This window comes from Staurois parvus, unplaced genomic scaffold (genome assembly GCF_062004578.1).
Source record: "Staurois parvus isolate SC_StPar_1 unplaced genomic scaffold, SC_StPar_1.0 ptg003995l, whole genome shotgun sequence".
Taxonomy (NCBI): Eukaryota; Metazoa; Chordata; class Amphibia; order Anura; family Ranidae; genus Staurois; species Staurois parvus.
The window spans coordinates 4,010-17,416 of record NW_028321790.1 but is presented as its reverse complement, the minus strand read 5'-3'; the positions used below and the strand labels follow the sequence as shown (position 1 = coordinate 17,416).

The 13,407-nt window shown below is 53.8% G+C and overlaps 1 protein-coding gene across 1 annotated transcript in view; it reads right to left on the bottom strand.

The window, feature by feature from the left end:
* Positions 1 to 12,541, bottom strand: part of LOC149427127 (AP-1 complex subunit gamma-1) — a gene marked incomplete at its 3' end in the record, with an annotated part of 58,644 nt that extends 46,103 nt beyond the window's left edge. Inside the window, exon 1 of the mRNA XM_089668235.1 lies at positions 12,293 to 12,541. The remainder of the gene's footprint in view (positions 1 to 12,292) is intronic.
* Between the last annotated feature and the right edge of the window lie 866 nt (positions 12,542 to 13,407).

Here is a 13,407-nt window from a genome sequence, read left to right as displayed (position 1 = left end):
GGGCTCAGGCGAGTACTGGGGGGGGGGCTCAGGCGAGTACTGGGGGGGGCTCAGGCGAGTACTGGGGGGGGCTCAGGCGAGTACTGCGGGGGGGGCTCAGGCGAGTACTGGGGGGGGGGCTCAGGCGAGTACTGGGGAGGGGCTCAGGCGAGTACTGGGGGGCTCAGGCGAGTACTGGGGGGGGGGCTCAGGCGAGTACTGGGGAGGGGCTCAGGCGAGTACTGGGGGGGGGCTCAGGAGAGTACTGGGGGGGGGGGCTCAGGCGAGTACTGGGGGGGGGCTCAGGCGAGTACCTGGGGGGGGGGCTCAGGCGAGTACTGGGGGGGGGCTCAGGCGAGTACTGGGGGGGGGGGCTCAGGCGAGTACTGGGGGGGGCTCAGGCGAGTACTGGGGGGGGGCTCAGGCAAGTATTAGGGGGGGCTCAGGCAGTACTAGGGGGGGCTCAGGCAAGTACTAGGGGGGCTCAGGCAAGTACTAGGGGGGCTCAGGCAAGTACTAGGGGGGGGCTCAGGCAAGTACTAGGGGGGGCTCAGGCAAGTACTAGGGGGGGGCTCAGGCAAGTACTAGGGGGGGGCTCAGGCCAAGTACTAGGGGGGGCTCAGGCAAGTACTAGGGGGGGGCTCAGGCAAGTACTAGGGGGGGGCTCAGGCAAGTACTAGGGGGGGGGCTCAGGCAAGTACTAGGGGGGGCTCAGGCAAGTACTAGGGGGGGGGCTCAGGCAAGTACTAGGGGGGGGCTCAGGCAAGTACTAGGGGGGGGCTCAGGCAAGTACTAGGGGGGGGCTCAGGCAAGTACTAGGGGGGGGCTCAGGCAAGTACTAGGGGGGGCTCAGGCAAGTACTAGGGGGGCTCAGGCAAGTACTAGGGGGGGCTCAGGCAAGTACTAGGGGGGGGCTCAGGCAAGTACTAGGGGGGGGCTCAGGCAAGTTAGGGGGGGGCTCAGGCAAGTACTAGGGGGGGCTCAGGCAAGTACTAGGGGGGGCTCAGGCAAGTACTAGGGGGGGGGCTCAGGCAAGTAATAGGTGGGGCTCAGGCAAAGTAATAGGTGGGGCTCAGGCAAGTACTAGGGGGGGCTCAGGCAAGTACTAGGGTGGGGCTCAGGCAAGTACTAGGGGGGGCTCAGGCAAGTACTAGGTGGGGGCTCAGGCAAGTACTAGGTGGGCTCAGGCAAGTACTAGGTGGGGCTCAGGCAAGTACTAGGTGGGGCTCAGGCAAGTACTAGGTGGGGCTCAGGCAAGTACTAGGTGGGGCTCAGGCAAGTACTAGGTGGGGCTCAGGCAAGTACTAGGTGGGGCTCAGGCAAGTACTAGGTGGGCTCAGGCAAGTACTAGGTGGGGCCTCAGGCAAGTACTAGGTGGGGCTCAGGCAAGTACTAGGTGGGGCTCAGGCAAGTACTAGGGGGGGCTCAGGCAAGTACTAGGGGGGCTCAGGCAAGTACTAGGGGGGCTCAGGCATCAGGCAAGTACTAGGGGGGCTCAGGCAAGTACTAGGTGGGGCCGGGGGGGGGGCTGGACACTGAAGGCTTTTTATCTCCATGCACAGAATGAATGAAGGTAAAGTGACCCCTGCAGCCTTTACAAGCACTTTATGTTCTGGGAATTCTGGTTTCTTACTAAAGCCGATTTCTTTGCCCACAAGTAATAATTTGCTGCTAGGAAATGCCAAAACCAGTTCCTCCCTCAATGCACTCCCTGGGATCTTCTATACTGGCTGGTCACCTTTATTGGTTATTACAGCCCTCCCCCCCCCCCCCCGCCCTATCGCCTGCATGGAGATATGTCATCCTCAGAGTACTATTGCCACACACACAATGAGCCATCAGCCAGGTCACCTCCCACGTATCAAATGTAAAAAAAAAAAAATCCTCGTGTGACTGCAATGATATATAAAAAAGAAAAAGTGTATCAGTATTAAAGAGGATTTATATAGCGCCCCTGACAACGTCAGGCAGACGGTACAATCACAATACAGAGGGAATCAGAGGGACCGGCTCGTCAGAGCTTACAATCTATTCTCCATTTCATGGAGAGAGAAATCAAAAAGGAGCAGAGAGACCCCCTAGAGGAGAGCGGGATAAGTCCATCCATCCATCCAACTCCAGGAAACTAGGTCTCTGGAAAACTGCTGGAAAAAGGGAAATACTCCACTCATCCATCCATCCGTCCATCTGGGACAGGGATATATATCTCCATTTAACCACTTCCTGTCCGGCCGATGTATATAAACGGTCGGACGGTGGCAGTGCAGAGCGGGTGGTCGTTTATAAACAGCCTCCCCGCCCCTGCTTGTGCGCGCTCCCTGGGGACTGATGTGAATGTACAATATATATGTAAAGCGTGGCGTAAATTGACGGCGCTATATAAGTACCTGAAATAAATAAATAAATCCCTGGCCGCTGCCGATTGGTCAGTTTGCATGCAGCCATGAGCCAGAATGCTGCTGCCCCTGAACACAGCAGTTTATCTGCCCTCATCTCGTCTACTAATGGCATTGGGCAGGAAGGGGTTAACATCTGGGGTGATCAAAGGGTTAACTGTGTGCATTTTAATGTGTAAGCATGCTGCTGTGTATTGCTGTGCTATGCAGAGCAATACAAAGCAGCATGTATGTGCTCACAGGGGAGAGATCTGTATTGTGTACATCCAGACCTCTCCTCTGTCAGTGTTCCTCAGCGATCTCTGGGTGCCGGTGGAGAATCTCCGGCCGAGGCCCGGTGATTGACAGCTGAAGCCGCCAATAGCAGCGCAGACAGGGCGGCATGCGCACGTCCCCTACCAGGAGAATTCTCCAGCCTAGACCCAGTGATCAACAGCTGAAAAGGCCAATAGCGGAGCGGGCAGGGCGGCGTGCGCACACTCCCTACCCGGAGAATCTCAGGCCAAGACCCGGTGATTGACAGCTGAAGCCACAAATAGCAGCGCGGGCAGGGCAGCGCGTGCCCCCTACCCGGAAATACAAAATCACGTATATACACACGATTTTGCGCAGCCCTGCCGCCCTGTAGCAGTAGTTCTGCTATAGGGCGGTCAGGAAGCGGTTAAACTGCAGCTCTGGTTGGCAGATGACAGAGCGATGTTTGGAATAAACAGTCGGGTGCTGCGGGGTGTGTAGTAAATATTAAAGGATATGACGCCTGGAAGATGGATTCTAATCAGCTCGGCACCAGCATACAGCACTTTCCCCAGGATTATGATTTTTGTGAAATTGTGACCCACAACTACATCTGAACCCCTCAGTAAAGGAAGAATGGCTGGACCGACTTATGAAAGCAAAGAAGAGCAACCAGGTTCCCTGGTCACAAGAACAACGAAACTCGACTGGTAGCTACAAGCAACAATGTAGCCCCCCCCCTTCCCCACCCCCACTATTCCCCACTTGCACCCATCAGCACCATACATTCTATCTGTACAAACCATTAGCACTTTAACTGCTTGCCACCCACCTACAACACATCTACTGCGGGCGAGCGGCACAGCCGGGCTAAGCGACGCGCCCATACATCGCGGCCTCTCCTCCACGTTTCGGGGGCACCCTCCGCTGACCACACGTCACGGCCTTTCTTCATGTTTCGGGGCACCCTCCGCTGACCACACGTCGCGGCCTTCCTTCCGCGTTTCGGGGGCACCCTCCGCTGACCACACGTCGCGGCCTTTCTTCATGTTTCGGGGCACCCTCCGCTGACCACACGTCGCGGCCTTCTTCCGCGTTTCGGGGCACCCTCCGCTGACCACACGTCACAGCCTCTCTTCCACATTTCGGGGGCACCCTCCGCTGACCACACGTCACAGCCTCTCTTCCACATTTCGGGGGCACCCTCCACTGACCACACGTCACAGCCTTTCTTCATGTTTCGGGGGCACCCTCCGCTGACCATACGTCGCGGCCTTTCTTCCACATTTCGGGGCACCGTCCGCTGACAAAACATTACAACCTTTCTTCCACGTTTCGGGGCACCCTCCGCTGACCATACGTCGCGGCCTTTCTTCCGCGTTCCGGGGCACCCTCCGCTGACCATACATCACGGCCTTTCTTCCACACTTCGGGGCACCCTCCGCTGACCACACGTCGCGGCCTTTTTTCCACGTTTCGGGGCACCCTCCGCTGACAAAACGTTACAACCTTTCTTCCACGTTTTGGGGCACCCTCCGCTGACCATACATCACGGCCTTTCTTCCACGTTTCGGGGCACCCTCCGCTGACCTGTGCTATGACTGGACACAGCACAAGTTTGTCAGGAGGTTTCAGCCAATGAGTTTGGCTGTATACCTGCTGTGGCCAATCGTAGCACAGGGTTCTGTGTTTACAAACTCATAGAACAGTGATCTGGCTGTCTTTTCTCCCTGAAAAGCAGGAAGGAAAAACAGCCAGATCTGGGAGTAAAAGCAGCACACGTTACACATTGCTAGGCACACAGTTAACTCCCCGATTGCCCCCTAGATGTGAACCCTTTCCCAGCCAGTCACCGTGTACAGCACAGGTGTCAAACTGGCGGCCCTCCAGCTGTTGCCAAACTACAAGTCCCATGAGGCATTGCAGGATTGACAGTTACAAGCATGACTCCCAAAGGCAGAGGCATGATGGAACTTGTAGTTTGACACCCCCTGGTGTATAGTAGTATCACTAACCGTTGTATTAGTGTCAGTGGTGATGTCAGTGTCAATTAGTGCCCTTGCCAGCCCCACATCTTAATCCTTTCCCACCCAATCTCATTAGTACAATGTACAGCATTATATATGATCACTGTATTAGTGTCACTAGTGCAGTCGGTGTCAGCGTCCTTGCCAGCCAGTGTCATTAGCGCCAGATTGTCCGCCACAATATAAATAACTGATCACCACCATTAGGCTCCATGCACACGGGGGGGGAGGGGGGGGTTTAATAATGCTGGGAACGTTAGCTGTGTAAAGTCATGTTAAAAACTGGAGTTTTTCAGCGTTTTTGTATTAAATACAATAAAAACTCACCTGCCCCTACGGCATTGCTCCCTCACTGGACGAAACATGAAAGGGGTGGATTTACTAAACCTGAAAAGTGCAAAATCTGGTGCAGTTCTGCATAGAAACCGATCAGCTTCCAGGTTTTATTGTCAAAGCTTAAAGCGGAGTTCCGCCCAAAAGGAGAATTTCCGCTTTGTCTCCCTCTCTCCATTTAAGCGGAGTTCCACTCACACTGTAAAAAAATAAAAGTCAGCATCTATAAAAACTGTAGCGGTTGACTTTTAACCTCCCTAGCGGTCTGATGATGTCAGTATTTCTGTGCTCAAAGCGGTACTTTTTTTTGCAAAGAAATATGTATTTTTTTTATTGTAGGCCTGTAATTCTCAGGAATAACTCACTGAAATCTGTCCGAACAAGAGTCTAGTAAACATACCGAGATGATAAAACTTGAAACACGAAATCATAAATTATAATTTAATAATCATAAAAAATAATAATATAATAATAAATGTAATTCAATAATATAATCAAACCAAAAACACTGAAATGTGAAATATAGCGCCAAGTTCGCACATCGCTGAGCTCAGTCGCAGAATCGTTTTCAGTGTCTGATGAGGAATTTCCCCCACCAATCATTATCACTCAATTCTGCAAGTGGTTCTGATTTACTATCGCTGTTCTCTAGCCGCTCTAAAACCGCGTCTGACCTAAAGGGACGCTTTTTGGACGCCATGGACGTTTCTCAGTTTCCAGGCAGAAAGAACAGTAAAAATGCAGGCAGGACGCCGGACAAAGCACTCGGGACAAAATGTATGTGAAATGGTTTGATACAGGAATGTTATACTATGTGATTTTAGTGGATTTAGTGAATGTCACTTCTTCACATTTTTTAATTTCCCGCCAGTTCCGTCCCCCGTACGTCCCGACGTCGCAGGGAACGGAACCCAGAAGACAGATGCCGGCATCGGCCAGAGGACATTACAGGGGACACTGCAGGAGGGACATCGCGGGAGCGCAGGACAAGGTCAGTGCTGGAGGGATCCCGGAGCAACGCTGCAGTGTATTCCCGAGTGTAGCTCGGGGGGGGTTACCGCTTGTGGTGCTGAAACTGTACCCCGAGCTACACTCGGGAATACAGCCAGGGGGGTTAATATAAAAAAAAAAAAAGGAGTATATCCTGTATATTACCAATTCTTAAAGCAGAGCTCCACTCAAAAGGGGAAGTTCCACTTTAAGCCTCTCTCCCCCGCTCCCTATTAAGAATTGGCACCTTTGGGGAACGGGTACCCGAAATTGACAGGTACCAGTTCCCAGTTCCGCTGCGCCTAGGCGATCGGAAGCAGAAGTTTTCCTCTCCCCCTGCCCGTAGTCTTCTGGGACACGTGACAGGTCCCAGAAGACTACGGGGCCATTCAGGAAGTGCAGCGGGCACCCGGCTGTGAAGCTGCAAGCTGTCACAGCCGGGCGCCCACACTGAAGATGCCGGCACCAGGGAGAGAAGATGGCCGGTGAAACCAGCCGTGGTGACACCGCTGGACCGAGGGACAGGTAAGTGAGCAGTGGTGAGGACACAGCTGGACTGAGGGACAGGTAAGTGAGCGGTGGTGAGGACACAGCTGGACTGAGGGACAGGTAAGTGAGCAGTGGTGAGGACACAGCGGGACCGAGGGACAGGTAAGTGAGCAGTGGTGAGGACACAGCTGGACCGGTAAGTGAGCAGTGGTGAGGACACAGCGGGACTGAGGGACAGGTAAGTGAGCGGTGGTGAGGACACCGCGAGACTGAGGGACAGGTAAGTGAGCAGTGGTGAGGACACAGCGGGACCGAGGGACAGGTAAGTGAGCAGTGGTGAGGACACAGCGGGACCGAGGGACAGGTAAGTGAGCAGTGGTGAGGACACAGCTGGACCGGTAAGTGAGCAGTGGTGAGGACACCGCGAGACTGAGGGACAGGTAAGTGAGCAGTGGTGAGGACACACCGGGACCGAGGGACAGGTAAGTGAGTGGTGGTGAGGACACAGCGGGACTGAGGGACAGGTAAGTGAGCAGTGGTGAGGACACAGCGGGACCGAGGGACAGGTAAGTGAGCAGTGGTGAGGACACAGCGGGACCGAGGGACAGGTAAGTGAGCGGTGGTGAGGACACAGCGGGACCGAGGGACAGGTAAGTGAGCGGTGGTGAGGACACCGCGAGACCGAGGGACAGGTAAGTGAGCGGTGGTGAGGACACCGCGAGACTGAGGGACAGGTAAGTGGGTGGTGGTGAGGACACCGCGAGACCGAGGGACAGGTAAGTGAGCAGTGGTGAGGACACAGCAGGACTGAGGGACAGGTAAGTGAGCGGTGGTGAGGACACAGCGGGACAGGTAAGTGAGTGGTGGAGAGGACACCGCGAGACCGAGGGACAGGTAAGTGAGCGGTGGTGAGGAGACCGAGGGACAGGTAAGTGGGTGGTGGTGAGGACACCGCGAGACCGAGGGACAGGTAAGTGAGCGGTGGTGAGGACACAGCGAGACCGAGGGACAGGTAAGTGGGTGGTGGTGAGGACACCGCGAGACCGAGGGACAGGTAAGTGGGTGGTGGTGAGGACACAGCTGGACCGAGGGACAGGTAAGTGGGTGGTGGTGAGGAGACTGAGGGACAGGTAAGTGAGCGGTGGTGAGGACACGGCTGGACTGAGGGACAGGTAAGTGAGCGGTGGAGAGGACACCGCGAGACCGAGGGACAGGTAAGTGAGCGGTGGTGAGGACACGGCTGGACTGAGGGACAGGTAAGTGAGCGGTGGTGAGGACACGGCTGGACTGAGGGACAGGTAAGTGAGCGGTGGCGAGGACACGGCTGGACCGAGGGACAGGTAAGTGGCTGTAATTTAGAGAGTCAGCAGATAAAGTTTTTGTAGCTGCTGACTTTTTTTTTTCTTTAGGTGGGACTCCGCTGTAAGGGTGGGGACTTTTCAGCATAACTGTATTTAGACAAATTTACCGGAAAGATCATTTGGGTTTTAAAACAAAACTAAACCCATTGATATCACATTTTTCCCAAAACAGGGATTGGAAACTGAACTGTCAGGCCATCAAATGGTTGATTGTATAATCAGATTGGAAGGAGTAGGACCAGCTTAACCTCTTGGCGCCGGCCGCACGCAAATGTGCGACTTCCCAGCGTCTGGGCCTAGACGCCGAGCGGCCGCATATTTGCATGCAATTAAGAAAAACATATTTGCTGAGAGCGCGCTCCCAGCACACACGTCCGATACTCACAGAAAGGTCCCGATCTCCTCTTTCGATTGGGACCTTTCCCGATCATGTGACCGCCGTGACAGCAAATCACGGTGGTCACATGTCCCTAAAACCCCGCCCCGCCTCCCGGCTTCTCAAACCCTTAAAAGGCCAGGAGGCGCCGGCGCCAAGGGGTTAAAGAAACCGATTGGGGAAATACCGCTGATGTCCATCTGCAAAGGTTAGTGCCCTGGCTGTCATGCTGATCCTCTGGCCTCTCCAGTTAGTGAAGCGCTGACTATATCAAATATGAAGGCTGCAGAGCTGAAACATAAAGAGACCCTGTCACCAACCTTAAAAATGGCACACAAAAAAAAAAAAAACAGAAAAAAGCAGTTATTTGGACCTGCATTTATTTTATCCTTTCTGTGAACAATCGCCACAGAAACAGGACAACCGAAGTATCGAGAAATGTCGACTTCTGATAAGTTGAAGCTGAGATACCCCCTCCTCCCCTCCCCCACACCGCAATACGAGACCCCCCCCCCCCCCCCAGCGACCTACTGAAAGGGACCTTCCATTGCAATGTGTGAGGCAACAGAAGTGACTTTCCAAAAAGTCAGTATTTGCATATTGCCGGGGCTCCTCTGCAGAGTTATCGGCGACACTGACCTGCACCTGACCCGCACCTGACCCACACCTGACCCGAGCACCGGTAGGCTAGTCCAGGGGTAGGCAACCTGCGGCTCTCAGGCTGTTGTAGAACTACATTTCCCATGAGGCATTGCAAAGATGACAAAACTGACAGTTACAGCTATGACTTGCAGAGGCATGATGGTACTTGTAGTCCTGCGGCTCTCAGGCTGTTGTGGAACTACATTTCCCATGAGGCATTGCAAAGATGACAAAACTGACAGTTACAGCTATGACTTGCAGAGGCATGATGGTACTTGTAGTCCTGCGGCTCTCAGGCTGCCCACCCCTGGGCTAGGATCACACGTGAACGTCGGCTTCTTTGTGTTCTTGAGCCTTTTTACACCCATTTTTCTACTGCGAGCGGGCGAGAAGTGCAAGCACCACCATGAGAGTGTACATTGCAGGCCCGCTTCCGGGATTTGATCACGCATGCCCCCCCCCCCCCCCGCCAATCAGTGCTGCGACTGGCTACACCACAGACCGCTTACAAACAATTTATGGGCGGGACCACTGTGGCCAATCACAGCACAGAGTTCTGTGTTTACAAACACACAGGGCTCTGTACACAGACCGAATTCTGGTGGTTTCCTTTGCCTGAAAAGCAGGGAGAAAAAACAGGCAGATCTGTAAAAGCCGCACACATCACACTTGTTAGTCAGTTAACCCCTTCATGGCCCAGTGATGTTAACCCCGTCCCAGCCAGTGTCATTAGTACAGTATTCTCACTTTATTAGTGCCACTAGTGATGTCATCGTCTGCTAGTGTGCATCCCAGCCAGTGTCTGTTAGCGCCAGATTGCCCACCACACAATCACAGTCCCGCTATAAGTCGCTGATCACCTTCATCATCAGTACAGGGTCTATAGCTGCGTAAATTCCATCGTTCGTAGACACGATGAACCTTCACACAAACCAATCAATACAAATATTGTGATTTTTTTTTTTTTACCGAAGACATCTAACAGAATACATTTTGGCCTAAATTTATGAAGCGATTTAATTGGTTTTATAACGGAACATAGAAATTATTCTTTTTTTTTTATTTTCAGACTTTTTTTTCATTTATATAATATAAAAGAAAAACCCAGTGGTGACCAAATTCCACCAAAAGATCTATTTGTGTGAAAAAAAAAATGATATAAATTCCACTTGGGAGCAGTGTTGCATGACCGCGCAATTTCCAGTTAAAGTAGAGCCGTGCTGAATAGAGAAAAAAATGCTCAGGTCATGAAGGGGGTAAAAGCTTCCGGAAATTAAGTGGTTAACCCCTTCAATATCGGGCACTTTCACCCCCTTCCTGTCCAGGCCGATGTTCAGCTTTCAGTGTTTTCGCATTTGAATGACAATTGCACGGTCATGCAACACTGTACCCATATGACATTTCTATCTTTTTTTTTTTTTTTACACAAATGGAGCTTTTTTTGGTGGTATTTAATCACCACTGGGGGGGGGGGTTATTTTTTGCTAAACAAACGAAAAAAGACTGAAAATTGAGAAAAAAAGTTTTTCTTCACTTTTATTATAAACATTTTGCAAATAAGTAATTTTTCTTCTTCACTGATGTGTGCTGGTGAGGCTGAATTGATGGGCTGCACTGGTGAGGCTGTACTGATGGGCGCTGGTGAGGCTGTACTGATGGGCGCTGGTGAGGCTGCACTGATGGGCGCTGGTGAGGCTGCACTGATGGGCGCTGGTGAGGCTGCACTGATGGGCGCTGGTGAGGCTGCACTGATGGGCGCTGGTGAGGCTGCACTGATGAGGCTGTACTGATGGGCGCTGGTGAGGCTGCACTGATGAGGCTGCACTGATGGGCGCTGGTGAGGCTGCACTGATGGGCACTGGTGAGGCTGCACTGGTGAGGCTGCACTGATGGGCGCTGGTGAGGCTGCACTGATGGGCGCTGGTGAGGCTGCACTGATGGGCGCTGGTGAGCCTGCACTGATGGGTGCTGGTGAGCCTGCACTGATGGGCGCTGGTGAGCCTGCACTGGTGAGACTGTACTGATGGGCGCTGGTGAGCCTGCACTGATGGGCGCTGGTAAGCCTGCACTGGTGAGCCTGCACTGATGGGCGCTGGTAAGCCTGCACTGATGGGCGCTGGTGAGCCTGCACTGGTGAGCCTGCACTGATGGGCGCTGGTGAGCCTGCACTGATGGGCGCTGGTGAGCCTGCACTGATGAGGCTGTACTGATGGGCGCTGGTGAGGCTGCACTGATGGGCGCTGGTGAGGCTGCACTGATGAGGCTGTACTGATGGGCGCTGGTGAGCCTGCACTGGTGAGACTATACTGATGGGCGCTGGTGAGGCTGCACTGATGAGGCTGTACTGATGGGCGCTGGTGAGGCTGCACTGATGAGGCTGTACTGATGGGCGCTGGTGAGGCTGCACTGATGAGGCTGTACTGATGGGCGCTGGTGAGGCTGCACTGATGAGGCTGTACTGATGGGCGCTGGTGAGGCTGCACTGATGAGGCTGTACTGATGGGCGCTGGTGAGGCTGCACTGATGAGGCTGTACTGATGGGCGCTGGTGAGCCTGCACTGATTATCAGTGTAAACGTCACCTATCAGGACTGCAGGTTATCGGCCGTCCTCTCCTCACACAGGCACAGCGGCGAGGAACAGAAATGCCGATAACTGGTGTTTGTTTACAGGCGATCTATGATCAGTTATGCCCGATGTATACCTCCCCCCCCGGGGGGGCCACAAGAGGCCGCTGACAAATGCCGTCCCAGAACAGGAGGGCGGCGCTGTAGCCATCCAGCGGCCGCAGTACTGAAGAGGGTGAATGGAGCTCCCGGGGCACCTTTCAGCCATTTATCCAGTAATGTCCGCGGGGCCAAAAACTGCCATTTTATTTTGGGGGGGGTACAAAAACTCTGCTGTGATTGGCCCATGGAGAGCGCCGAGCGCTGTGATTGGCCCATGGAGAGCGGCAAGCGCTGTGATTGGCCCATGGAGAGCGGCGAGCGCGGTCATTCTTCGGGAAGCGAGTAGCCCAGCGGTGAGGTGTGAATGGGGCCCCCGGGTCCCGGAGCGGACGTCTTCTATAATGAGCGCTGACCCCGCCGACACACAATCAGCGACTTCTGAGGAAAGTCAGGCCGAGGACCGCCCCCGGTGCGCTGATAAATGGGGCCCTCGTTGCTGTCGGGGGGTGGGGCCATGTACCTCAGCAACGACTTTCCCTCAAAGTCGCCATTTGCATATCACCTGGGGGAGAGGCTGCAGGGCCCCTGTAAGATCCTCAGGGGCCCCATTCTGCCCCCAGCCTCAGGAAGCCCCAATGACAGGAGGAGTCCAGCACTGAGAGGCCCCTTCCAGGGACTCAGCCCGGATCTCAGGGGCCCCCTGACAACTCTCAGGGTGTCACTCAGCCGCCCCGCCCCTCAGAGCCCCCAACACCCTCCCATCCCCACCCCCCTTCCCGGGTCGCTGTCACTCTCACCGCCCGGTGCTGCTGCTCCTTCCTCGGCTCCGGGACACCCAAAATGGCGGCTGACGGGCCGCAGCACCGCGGCTGTGCGGAGGAATCCGGCCGAGGCCTGAGCGCGGGCCGCGCGGTGGAGGCGAGAGGTGCCGGCGCGGTCAACGGAGCCGGGATGAGTCCAGCGGGCGGCCGCCGTAAGAGGGAAGATGGACGGGCTCTCCGTCACCCGCTCAGGGGGGGACCGGAACTCTTTGTCGGAGGCGGAAGGATACCAGTGAGGCGGCTGAGGGCAGCCAGTGATGACGTCAGCTCAGTGCCCCGTCACTGCCAGACCCGGAAGTAAGGGGAGGGCGGTGCCCAGGGGGTGGGTGGCTGTCATGGAGCACGTGACGCCGGCACCTGAGGGCGGAGGTGGATGACGTAGCCAAGACCTGTCAGTTAAAGGCGCCGCCCCCTTCAGGTGTCAGCTGCTCCATGACCTGAGCCCGACTACAGACGAAATTCATTTATTCAAATTAAAACCAAAACCTTTTTTTTTTTTCTCATTTTGGAGGAAAGAGTGATCGGTTATAACCCCTATCCGGTTTCCTTTTATCATCGGTGTCCCCATGGGGGGATTTCCCTTCACTTCCTGTCCCACAACAAAAACAGGAAGTGAGAACAAATCCCTCCTAAGGGAATCTCTGACCAAGTGTCCCCATTGGAAGATTTCTCCTGTTTTCCTGTTCCCGTGACAATTATCCCAATTACACACTAAACACTTTTATGTACATGAAAACTAACACCAAACCTTTTTTTTTTCCATTTTGGAGGGGGGAGGGTTAAACATTATAACCCCTATCAGGTTTTTTTATCATCTGTGTCCCCATGGGGGAGATTTCCAAAACAGGAAGTGAGAAGAAATCCCTCCAAAGTGAGGAAATCTCTGAACAAGCGTCTCCATAGAAAGTTATAACCCCTATCAGGTTTTTTTTATCATCTGGCCGTATTCAATATATATATATATACTGTCTGTTGAAATGCATTTTTATTACAAAATATATGAAAAATATTATTAAAAATAAATCTTGAAATATACTGCATGTCTTTAAAAATACATTTAATCTACATTTTTGTGATGCGTTTACAAACAT